Source organism: Hyaena hyaena, unplaced genomic scaffold, assembly GCF_003009895.1.
Source record: "Hyaena hyaena isolate Hyena2069 unplaced genomic scaffold, ASM300989v1 scaffold_1039, whole genome shotgun sequence".
NCBI lineage: Eukaryota > Metazoa > Chordata > Mammalia > Carnivora > Hyaenidae > Hyaena > Hyaena hyaena.
The window spans coordinates 486,217-499,182 of NW_024081674.1; the positions used below are offsets into that span (position 1 = coordinate 486,217).

Below are 12,966 nucleotides of genomic sequence, written 5' to 3' on the forward strand. Positions count from 1 at the left end.
TCAGAAACTTGCTGATTTCAATCTTTCCCATTTTAGCAGCTGCAAAAGCAACAAAGTGAGAAACAGCAGAGCTAACCAAAGTTCATTAGACTCAATGTACACCCTCGTGAAACTCATTATGGAGATGTCATTGCTGAGGATATCTTGGTACATTTCAAAAGACTGCCGCCTTAGCAGACTGTACCACAGTGCTCTCTGGAGCCCCATTAATCTTATGCTGACCAGTCGTGTTTCTTAGACTAGGTAGCATGGAGCTGAAGGATCTGTTTTACTGTTATTATTGTTTGCTTGCTTAAATAAGAATAACCAGGCAATTCTGCCAAGTATATGAAACTGGGAAACCTTGATTGGCTCTTGATCACAAGAACCTAAGAGAAGGGAAGAAAAAATGGGGTAAAGGTCAGCTCTGCTTTAAGCCTTTGGGAAGAAGAAACCTTACTAAGTTGATTTTTCCATCCCTCTTCTCAAGATGAGAGTAGTAATATCTAAAAGGTCAGGGTGCTGGTATGACCCTGAAGGAAAGAGTCCAAGGAAGTCACTTGAGTTGCTTCCAGAATCCACTGAAGCCAATGAGACAAAAAGAGATCTCAAGCTGTTGAATTTTCTAATCCAGCTAACTAGTATAAGATAATTCATTTTTTTAGGAATATTTTTTGTACCTATACCCCTTGGAAACTTTTTGAATCAGAAGCTTGCCGGGAGCTGCACCGGCCTCTCTGGATGGCAGTCACAGCAAGGAAATGGCAGTGTTTGCACAGCTCCTACCATGAGAAACGAAAACTGGTATCTCTTTCTGCTACTACTGGCTCATGTTGGAAATGAGCCTGCTGGTATTGACCAGGCCTCACAATATTCCAGATCAGACCAATATTCTGAACACAGATACCTCATAAGGAAAAGCATATTCCTGCCTTTACAAAAGAGATTTTAGATGAAAGCTCTGTGGAAGATTGTCAAAAGCCTCTTCCTATGGGCCTTGCATATCAAAGACTTAGATAATAAAGGGGGTTAAGAACACAAGAGTTACAATTGAGCCTGGCCCCGAGACAAAGAGCCTATTTTGGGGTTAAGGTACAGATAAAGGCAGAACATAGTTACTACATATATCTTTGCTAATTGATGAAGCATGGCAGTCCCTTCCTCAAGGCCTACATTCCACAAACACCCTCCCTTACACTGGCATCTGGGATGAGGATAGGTAAGAGTAGCTAAAACATAAACCCAGGTGCAAAGACTGACACATTTAGGGCCCCTATGATAGTTTCCACAAACAAACCAATTCAGAAACATTCATCCTCTTGAGAGCCAAACAGAATGACTCCTAGCTTATCTAAAAACAAATTAACCTATATGTTATCCTGTTTTTCACTAAGAAAATCCTGCTATTTCCTTGGTTGGGATAATTCTGCAATTGCAATTGATATCACAAAATGCCTCCCTTTGTAAGAAATTCCTTTCTCTGACTTCATGTTGTTGCTGAGCCTTTAAATAAAGACACCAAAACTGACAGGATAGAGATGCCTGCCAGGTGATCAGAAAGAATCTCCAGGGCTCGCTCTCTCGCTCCCTCTCTCTCTCTCTCTCTCTCTCTCTCTATATATATATATATATCTATATCTCGCCGACACTGTCCATCCTTCAGGGACCCCTGGACCTGCTGGAGCCGGCATCAGGCAGAAGCTGTCAAGGAGAGCCAGGGATTAGGGGTCCTAGCTAAATCTCCCTCATATCAGGAGGTATTAGCATACAGGAAATGGTGGTGTGTGACTGGCAATGTAGACAGAAAGAGATTATCTTAGTCTAAAGCACTAGTTCTCAACCTATCAACATTGGCTGCACATTAGAAGTAGGGGAAATGTTCCTAAAAATCATGATATCCAGCCCATACTCCAGGCCAATTAAATCAGATTCTCTCAAAAATGGACTTAAACATTAGCTTTTTAAAAGATTTCCCCAGTTAAATAAAATGAGCAATCAAGGTTGAGAACAAGTGCTAAAATATATAACCTTCCCTTCTGACAGTGTTAACCTTTTTTTTGTCCTTGAGTCAGTTTATAAATTCATGCACCCAAATATACATCAATTCCTTAGTGTTGTCAACTGTTTATCACTGTGTGGTTAAAAATAACTTGCACAGGGGCACCTGGGTAACTCAGAGAGTTGAGCATCCAACTTCAGCTCAGGTCATGATTACACAGTTTATGAGTTCAAGCCCCACATCGGGCTCACTGCTGTCAGCTATCAGTGCAGAGCCTGCTTTGGATCCTCTGTCCCCCTCTCTCTGCCCCTCCCTCACTTGTGCTCTCCCCCCCAAAAGAAATAGTTTTTAAAAATAATAATAATTTTCACACAACATTTATATGTGCTATACATACACATGCACATGCTCATATGGCCCATTTGCCCTTAGTCCACTGGGAAATTTGAGTAGGCTTAGATTTGTTAAACTTTCCAAATAAACATAAACTAAATCTCTTGCAGTGATATTTTTTTCAGGTTACCTCCATCTCTTTTAAGCAAGTGATTAAATCTTTCAGGACTGCCTTCACCACAAATCCTTCCCCCATGGCAATACCTAAAGATCTATGCAAGGAGCTGTTTATAGGTCCTCCTGGCTTGATAAAGGACCTCAGATCTGGAATTCTCCACCAGCAGTTTCAGGAATCTCTAAGCATGGTTGCTAGGTAGCTTTAGTTTTGGCTGTCTGACCTTAGTGCCTTTTATACTGTAAATGGTTTTACCTGATTCTAGTGGGTACTTGTGACCATTGCTGAAGTCTACAACCTAGACCATAAAGTTCAGACCCTATATCCTTATCATAAATTCTCCATCTTATGGCTCCTGACTTCTTCCCTCATTCCATGGGTTTTCTCAGCTCTTAAATCTTCCCATGAATCATGAAGTCTCAACTGCATTCTGTAAGCAGAAAGCCTCTTAGACTTTCTGAGAAGCCACTTAGAAATGATCATTAAGTGACTTGCTAAACTCAGAAGTTCACTAAGAGACTCGAGAGTTTTCTCAGAAATGGGTCCGTTTCTTTCATCGGCAATATCTCCATGAGATCCGAGTGAGAAGGAGTCAACTAAATGAAGATTTGGAGAAAGTGCATTCTAGAGAACAAATCCAAATGCGTGAGTTGGGAAAAAGTTGGCCTGGAATAGGACACGAATGACAGGATAGACCCTAGTAAACCAGAAGAGAAAAGTGGCAGAAGACGGCAGGCCAAAGATAAGCTAGAGACAAACTGGAGGGAGCACTTCAGACAAAGCAAGAAGTTTGCATTTCACTATAAATACAAGAGAAAACCAAGAGGATTTTTGTTGTGAGATGGCATGCTCTGATGTAATTTTTAAAAGATAATTCTACTTCCTTTAGAAGAATATGGATTACAGAAGAATTGATTATAGGTTATAGAAGCAAAAATAGAAGTAGGAAAAATATGCCAGTATAATTGTCTGTGTGAGATATGGGTATGGCTTGGACTAAGGTAGCAACAATTCCGATTAATGGAAATCAATAAATAAGGGAAGCATTTTGAAGAAAAGTGCGATTTGCTAATACATGGCATTTGTATGGGTGAGGAAAAGATATCCTATATTCTGGCTTGGACAACAGCTGTGGTGTTATTCATTGAGAAAGAAGAATGGGAAAAGAAGAATCAAAAGTTCACATTTATACATTTTACATTTGAATGCATGAGAACAAAATGTAGATGTCAAATAAGTAGTTATGTGTATCAGCTTTGAACTCAGCAGATACAGAATTGGGAGTTACTGACCTGGAGAAGATCCTTAACACCAGGAGACTGACATCATGTAGGCAACAAGGAATAAGCAAGCTCTAGGGAACTTGAACATTTAGAGAGCAGGCCAGAAAAGAAGAGAAATGTGAATGAAACAAAGATAGAGGAGATCCAGGGAGGTGTGTATAGTCCCTCTGAGGAAAACAGGAAGTAGGTTGTCACATGGGTGAAGGGAAGGCACTAGGGTGCACTGTACAATTCGAGAGAGCAAGTTGTGTGAGAATGTCTCTGTGCAGGAGTGGAGGTGGCCCCACCTTGGATACTAGTGCATGAGCAGTCAATGGAGCATCCTTGCAGAGGGGTGATTTGGAACCATGTATTTGAGCCTGAGCAGGATAAGGCAGGAATCACTGCAGGGGTGGTGGCAGTGGTAGCTACAGGAGATTGGTTACACAGAGAAGGATTGACCAAATAAGTACATATAAATACAGATAAGTAAGTACAGGCTCATTTCTGTGATATTCCTTCTCAATGGACATAACCAAAGGTCATCAATAAGAAACATCAGACAAACCCAAATTCAGGGATAATCTACAAAATAACAGACCTACTATCTTCAAGTGTCAAAGTTGCAAAAGTCAAAGAAATTGACACACCCAGAACTTCTAGGCTATTGATCCAGTATGAGATAATAAATTTTATATACTCTACAAAATGTTATAGACCAAAAAATGATTCCTACAGTCAAAGCTATGAACAACTTTTAGTATTTTAGCATAATGCCCATCTTTTCATGTTTGTAAATTAGAATATTTAGTTCATAATCAAGGTTTTTTAATTAACAAATTACACAACCACAACATAGCAACTTTTAAAGCTAAATTGAAGAGGTTTTTTTGTAAACACAGGAAATGTTTATTTTTTTCTTTTATTATATACTGTGAAGGTAGAATATTTTAACTAGTTTTACTACTACTAACAATTCAGATATTGTTTTCACATAGCCTAACGTAACCTAAGTTTAAAAAACAACTAAATGTTTAATTCCATTAATATCTAACCCACAGCTATATAATTATCTTTGATTCTGTAACCATAGCTAATTTAACATTGGAAAGAATATTTCCATCAAAATTGATTTTTTACTCAGTTATAATTAGCAACTTGAACTTCCCTCGACTGAAAAGTAAGATAGTAGCTGCTAATGACATCAGTGCCTTGAATTTGTTCCTTAGCAGTCATTTGAATTATTTCCATATAGTTCAAGGACTAATTTTTAGCCAAAAAAAAAAATTGGATTTATAGCCTTTGTCAGGTCTGTTATATCGTCCTTATATTACATGATTAAAAAGTGAGAATGGCTTTCAAAATGATAAATGATATCAGAGCATGACCAATTATTTGTCATCACACAAGATAAGCTGTGAGTATTCAATGTCTTCACTTGGGCTCTACTGGACCATATATAACCTCTTTGGGTTGTCTTATAGAGCACCTAAAAGCATTTTAGCCCTCTGGTTCAGGCAACCTATATGTCAAGCAGAAAAAATAAAACCACCGTTCTCAGGTTTGTGTTTCCCTGGAGGAAGAAAACAGTTTGATGCAATTTGTCAAAAGCCAGAGTGGTACTTTAAGGGACAATTTACTTTAAATGGCTATAGTTATTGCAGAACAAAGGCCCATAGCTCGAGATAAAAAATCCTTTCCAATTGGTTTTACTCAGATAGATTTAATTCCCTAAGATTAACTAAGGATATCTAACCTTTCTTACTCCTTGTCTATCTGAAAGCAATAAAAGTAATAGTAAAAACTTCTGAGTTTTTGGGGTTTCATCATCTTTAATATGTGAAATGCAATCAATTCCCTAACTCTTGCATTCTGTTCAGACTCTGAGATAAGAAGGGAATCAACAAAAATGATAACAACAACAACAACAATGAAAAACAAACTTCCCAAACTCAAGAGTTTTACACTTCTTGAGGAGGAGTTTCTTAAAATTTTATTAATAAATTTATATGAAAGTATGTGTGTGTATATATACACATTATATATAATTACAAATTATAATTATAATGTATTAAAATGTAATTATCAAATAAACAAATTGAAATTTTTTACATATACAATTTAAGAATATTTCTATTTTTATCTTATAAGCAAATTTATAAACTACTATAATGTGTTTCATCATGGTCATGACAGGGAATTTAATAAATATCTACTCAAATTTCTATTTTGTTTCTTTATATTTTCCTGTCACTGTCTATGCCACATTATTATTTGCAATATGTGAGATTTTACTGAAAAAGTACCATTATGATTCTGATTATGTTTATCTCGTGTTCCACACTCCTTGGTTCAAAGATTAATCCCAAGTGGCATAGGGCAAGAAGTGCTGAATGTGGTGAAACGTGCTTACCTGAAGCTGACCAGAGTCACATACCCTGTTTCCGCAGCATGAACTAATGTTGGAAAAGTGGCCAGCTGCCCCACAGATGGTGAGAACAAGAAAGAGTTCAACACAGGGGTCTGATAGAACAATATGAAGTTTCTGTCTTTCTATGCACGTCTGTCCATGCATAATTAACCTTTTCCGAAAGCTCTCACAAAAAGAAAACTCCAAGAGACACAAATGAGCACTACCCCAGTCCTCATTAATTCGCTATTGCCTGTAAAGACCTACTAAGAACATGAGATTTAAGTAGATTTGATAGGCTAATGTTACAGCTCACATGAATACTGTATATGATATTTTCAAGTAAAATGAATATACACTTTATACCTACATATAAAATGATAATTGGGGCACCTGGGTGGCTCAGCCAGTTAAGCATCCAACTTTGGCTCAGGTCATGATCTCATGGTTCATGGGTTCCAGCCCTGCATCAGGCTCTGTGTTGACAGTTCAGAGCCTGGAACCTGCTTCGGATTCTGTCTCCCTCTCTCTCTCTCTGCCCCTCCCCAATTTGTGCTCTGTCTCTCTCAAAAATAAACATTAAAGTGTTTTAAAATAAATAAGTATATATATATAAATAAAAAATAAAATAAAATTATAATTGGGGGTGCTTGGACGGCTAAGTTGATTGAGCATCTGACTCTTGATTTTGGCTCAGGTCATGATCTCATAGTTAGTGAGTTCCAGTCCCACACTGGGCTCTATGCTGACAGCTTGTTAATTAATGCATGAACATGTTTATATATCTAACTTCTCATCACAGTATTTCTATAAAAACTGAAGATGTACTAGGGTGCCTTAGTGGTTCATTTAGTTAAATGTCTGTCTCTTGATTTCAACTCAGGTCATGATTTTACGGCTCATGAGTTTGAGCCCTGCATTGGGGCTCTGCTCATACACGCATGTGCACTCTCTCTCTCTGTCTCTCAAAATAAATAAATAAAACCTTTAAAAAACCCTGAATATATATTTAGAAGAGGGGACTCACTTCATTCTGATGGGATGCCACAGTGAGGACTAAGAAAACCGAAGTGAAGATATTGAGTTCCTTTAAAAAAATATGATTATGTTAAAGTAAACTTTTCCATGTGTTGAAATGCTGCCTTCACCTGACCCTAAAAGGATCATAAATGACCACAAGGGTGACTTTGAATGTAATGTCACTCAGTAAATGCACTGAACTTAATCCTATGAGAAATTTACAGGTTTAACAATAGAGTTAGCAGGGTAAAAAGTGTCCACCTGTATTCTTTCACAACACATCATTACAAAATGCCTAACAATGTCTGGGTCAACTCATGCAGGCATCTTCTTTTGCAGCTATTTCTACCTCTTTATTTTCCAGTGTTATTGAGGTATGATTGACAAATAAATATTGTATATATTTAAAGTGTAAATTGTGATGGTTTGATATAGGTTTATATTGTAAGATGATTATGACAACCCAGTTATTTCATACATCCATTGCTTCATATAGTTAATTTTTTTTTTTTTTTTGGTGTGGTGAGGACACTTAAGATCTACTCTGTTAGCAAATTTCCAGTATACAATACAGTATTAAACTTTTTCAAAACTCAACTAAGGGCAGCATCTTGGCCCTAGAGAAATTTAGTGACGTAGCCCTCATTTGACTTTGTTTTCAGTTATTCTTGGCAAATGCGGCTTCTAGACTCAAAGAAAAATAAACTTACAAGGTCATAAATTTACTTATGTTCTGTCTAATTACCAGAGTGACACAACAGGCTTTTAAAACAGCAATTTTGACCATGCCCACTAGACCCACTAAATATACATACATTTCTGGAGAAGGAAATTAAACTAAGCCTATGAGTGTGGAGGATTAGTTCATTTGTCAAAACTATTTTACAACACAGCTATTATGCAGATGCTTTCAATCTGTGACCTCCTTTTGTTTATTCAGCCACGGACTTCACTTATGGCATGTAGTTCACCAACACTTAGCAGATTAACATTCATTGCTAAGTTCCAGGCACTCAGTTCTGAGAACTCAGCAATGAGTAAAAGAAGACATACATGAAGCCTACAATATATTGAAGAAAACACAAGATTAAAAGGACTGTAATACTAAAAACAAATGGTTTTGAGACTGTACATTTAGAGCTCTATGCAAGGATATGTAGGAAAAAGCAGGAGGATGTACTTTGTAGCATCTACGCCCTATCACCTTGCTACTCTAAGTACACACACACACACACACACACACACACACACACACTACGGTCCAATAGCTTTGACATCACCAGTAAACTTTTAGAAAGTCAAAATCCCAGTCCCCACCCCAGACCTTCTGACTCAGAAACTGGATTTTATAATATCTCCAAGTGATTCATATGCACATTAAAAGGGTTTGAAAAGCACTGGTCTAAAAGCAACTGAAAACCACAAGAAAAAAAAAATTAGTATGTAAAAGGAATTAAATTTATTATTCAAAATAGCATGTAGCAATTCCTGGCTTATCATTTCTAAGTAAGAAAACCTTAGGGGCACCTGGGTGGCTTAGTTAGTTAGGCATCTGACTCTTGGTTTCAGTCCAGGTCATGATTTCACAGGTCATGGGTCCGAAAGCCACACAGGGCTCAGCATGGGGCCTGCTTGAGGATTCTCTCTCCTTCTCTCTCTGCCTCTCCCCCACTCATACCAGGAACTTTTCATATACTCATATCCCTATAACCTCATTTAACTTCAGTTCAGATGAGGAAAGTAATATTCCTCAATAGTAAATTCAGTAGGTAGTAAATTCAGTAGGTAAAACTTGGTCAAAACCAGGTCTGCTAAACTTCAGAATTTAGACCAACAAAATTCTTTTCAAAAATTTATACACAGCATGAGAAATAAATCTTTTCTTGCATAAAAGTTTTTTATTTCTGCCTGTTTTATTCATATACAAGCTAAAATGTTACTTAATAGAAAATAATTTTTAGGAAAATCTTAACACTCAGATTCACCAAACTCATGTTTCAGAAACTACTTAATATTAAATTATTTATGTAGTCAATTTTATGTTCTATACCTCATAATGATTAGATTTTTTAATATTTATTATTTCAGATTTTCTGAGCTTAGAATAGTGCATTTTATTTTCAATTGTGTAGCAGATAATTGTTTAGGTATCTCAAAGCAAACTTTAAATATAGAAAAAATATTATTAAATTATCATGTAAATTCAGCTGCATTTTATCATTCTTTATATGGTGCTTATCCCCAAATATACAGGCATATTAAAATTACATGTAACAGAATCTAGGATGGGACACAAGAATTAATTCCTTTTAACTGGAATATTTTTAAAATCACTTTAATTTATGACCACCTGAACAATAACTCATTTTCCAAATAAGACGTCTCTTAAGTCATTTTCATTGACATTGATTAAATCAAGAACAGCAGCCACAAAACCTCTGCAAATTATCTGAAACCCTGTTTTAGTACTGCTTTCCAGCCAAATAAATGACAAAGTGAGATTCCTAGTCAAGAGCACTGCAATATTGTTAAGAAATGAAATTGCTCTTAAAACTGAAGCTAAAAGGCCTTTAAACAAAAAAATTGGGGTCAGGCCCTTTAGCATGTACCAGATATATCCAGAATCAATTTAATATGTTCTATGGTCTGAGAGTAAAAAACAATTGATATCTGATCAATGATGGTGTTGAGTGCACCAGGGATTTCAGGCATTCACAACAGTAAATCGATATATAATAAAGTTTTCAACTTACCGGGCATAATAAATGGCAACAAACATAATGAAAACCATATGGTAGTAGTTAAAGAATTTGAGCAGAACATGAAATTCATAATAAAGGAATCAAATGGTACATTTAATGTCAGTGCTAACTCTATTTCTCCGCATATAATGGCTATAAATTTATGTGGCATGGTTGAGTGACTTGTTTAATTCTATCAAATGATTTTCTATGTAGTAACAGGGCATTTTTCTTTACAGCTTAATTTTTTGGAATTGTCATATTATCTACAATGCACAGGACATGAATCAAAACTTACAAGATTAAAAACCATCATTAACAGTTGCACCACATCTAGGTCATAGGTGCCCTTCACATATATGAGCAACTTGGACTTGGAAAGAATATATCTGAGCTTTATACAGTAACTTGCATGCCGATTTGAAACACATTGTTTTACTTTTTTTTTTTGCAGCGGGTTTGCTGCCAGAACACAGGTGTCGTGAAAACCACCGCTAAACCTAATCCAAAATGGGAAAGGAAAAGACTCATATCAACATCGTCGTCATTGGACACGTAGATTCGGGCAAGTCTACCACTACTGGCCATCTGATCTACAAATGTGGTGGGATCGACAAAAGAACTATTGAAAAATTTGAGAAGGAGGCTGCTGAGATGGGAAAGGGCTCCTTCAAGTATGCTGGGTCTTGGATAAACTGAAAGCCGAACGTGAACGTGGTATCACCATTGATATCTCCCTGTGGAAATTCGAGACCAGCAAGTACTATGTGACCATCATTGATGCCCCAGGACACAGAGACTTTATCAAAAATATGATTACAGGCACATCTCAGGCTGACTGTGCTGTCCTGATCGTTGCTGCTGGTGTTGGCGAATTTGAAGCAGGTATCTCCAAGAATGGGCAGACCCGTGAGCATGCCCTTCTGGCTTATACACTGGGTGTAAAACAGCTTATTGTTGGTGTTAACAAAATGGATTCCACTGAGCCACCCTACAGCCAGAAGAGATACGAGGAAATCGTTAAGGAAGTCAGCACCTACATTAAGAAAATTGGCTACAACCCTGACACAGTAGCATTTGTGCCAATTTCTGGTTGGAATGGTGACAACATGCTGGAGCCAAGTGCTAACATGCCTTGGTTCAAGGGATGGAAAGTCACCCGTAAAGATGGCAATGCCAGTGGAACCACACTGCTTGAAGCTCTGGATTGCATTCTGCCACCAACTCGTCCAACTGACAAGCCCTTGCGTCTGCCCCTCCAGGATGTCTACAAAATTGGTGGTATTGGTACGGTCCCTGTGGGTCGAGTGGAGACTGGTGTTCTCAAGCCTGGCATGGTGGTCACTTTTGCTCCAGTCAACGTTACAACTGAAGTAAAGTCTGTTGAAATGCACCATGAAGCTTTGAGTGAGGCTCTTCCTGGGGACAATGTGGGCTTCAATGTCAAGAACGTATCTGTCAAAGATGTTCGTCGTGGCAATGTGGCTGGTGATAGCAAAAATGACCCACCAATGGAAGCAGCTGGCTTCACAGCTCAGGTGATTATCCTGAACCATCCAGGCCAAATCAGTGCCGGCTATGCACCTGTGCTGGACTGTCACACAGCTCACATCGCCTGCAAGTTTGCTGAGCTGAAGGAGAAGATTGACCGTCGTTCTGGAAAGAAGCTGGAAGATGGTCCCAAGTTCTTGAAATCTGGTGATGCTGCCATCGTTGATATGGTTCCTGGCAAGCCCATGTGTGTTGAAAGCTTCTCTGACTATCCTCCTCTGGGCCACTTTGCTGTTCGTGACATGAGACAGACGGTTGCTGTGGGTGTCATCAAAGCAGTGGACAAGAAGGCAGCTGGAGCTGGCAAGGTCACCAAGTCTTCCCAGAAAGCTCAGAAGGCTAAATGAATATTATCCCCAATACCTGCCACCCCAGTCTTAATCAGTGGTGGAAAAACAGTCTCAGAACTGTTTGTGTCAATTGGACATTTAAGTTTAATAGTAAAAGAATGGTTAATGATAACAATGCATCAAAAAACCTTCAGAAGGAAAGGAGAATGTTTTGTGGACCATTTGTTTTTGTGTGTGGCAGTTTTAAGTTATTAGTTTTTAAAATAAGTACTTTTTAATGGAAACAACTTGACCAAAAATCTGTCACAGAATTTTGAGGCCCATTAAAAGAAAAGTTTAATGAGAAAAAAAAATAAACACATTGTTTTACACCAGATGCTACCATGTATTTAAGCATGAAATTTATTTTATAGATCTTTAGGTCATAAAAGTAATATGTATAGAAAATTGGGGAGAGAAATTAATACCTAAGGAGAAAAGGAAATCATTCTTAAAATGTTCAACCAGCAGTATTATAGTATTTCTCCCCTTTTCTATGCATAAAGTATCTTTTTTTCTAAAACAATATCTTCACTTGGAAGAAAATCATCAAATATAGAGTAAAGCTTAAAGTAAATAAATATAACCACTTTTACATTTCTTTTTTCCATTTCCTCTATCAGATTTTTTCTTAAAAAATAAAATTTAAGTTTCTTCATAAGCCTTCTTTTTTTCCCCACCAGTTCAAGATGTGCATTAGTCATAATTTACAGATGTCATCATGGCCACATTTATAACATTAAATAATTGATTTAGACCTGCTCTGTCATCTTTAAGCTAGATACATCAGCTGATGTAGATAACTTGAGTACCTACTTTTTACTTCTTCATCCTTCAGTTTTCTGTCAGTTACACTACTAATTTTTTTTTATTTTACAAATAGTTTAGTGTCAAATTGGTTTCCATATAACACCCAGTGCTCATCCCCACAAGTGCCCTCCTCCATGCCTATCCCCCCCCTCCCCCCCACATCCATCAGTCCTCAGTTTGTTTCTCAGCATTCAAGAGTCTCTCATGGTTTGCCTCTCTCCCTTTCCCCCACCATTTCCCCCCTTCTTCTCCCCCATGGTCCTCAGTTAAGTTCCTCCTAATCCTCCTATACGTGCAAACATGTGATATTTGTCCTTCTCTGCCTGACTTATTTTGCTCAGTATAACACCCTCAAGG

General features: G+C 37.6%; 1 pseudogene across 1 annotated transcript; it reads left to right on the forward strand.

Annotated features, from left to right (window-relative positions):
• The first annotated feature begins 10,380 nt into the window (after positions 1-10,380).
• LOC120223801 lies at positions 10,381-11,979 on the forward strand (annotated as a pseudogene). The gene has a single exon (XR_005526370.1). The product of XR_005526370.1 is annotated as an elongation factor 1-alpha 1-like (transcript).
• The last annotated feature ends 987 nt before the right edge of the window (positions 11,980-12,966 follow it).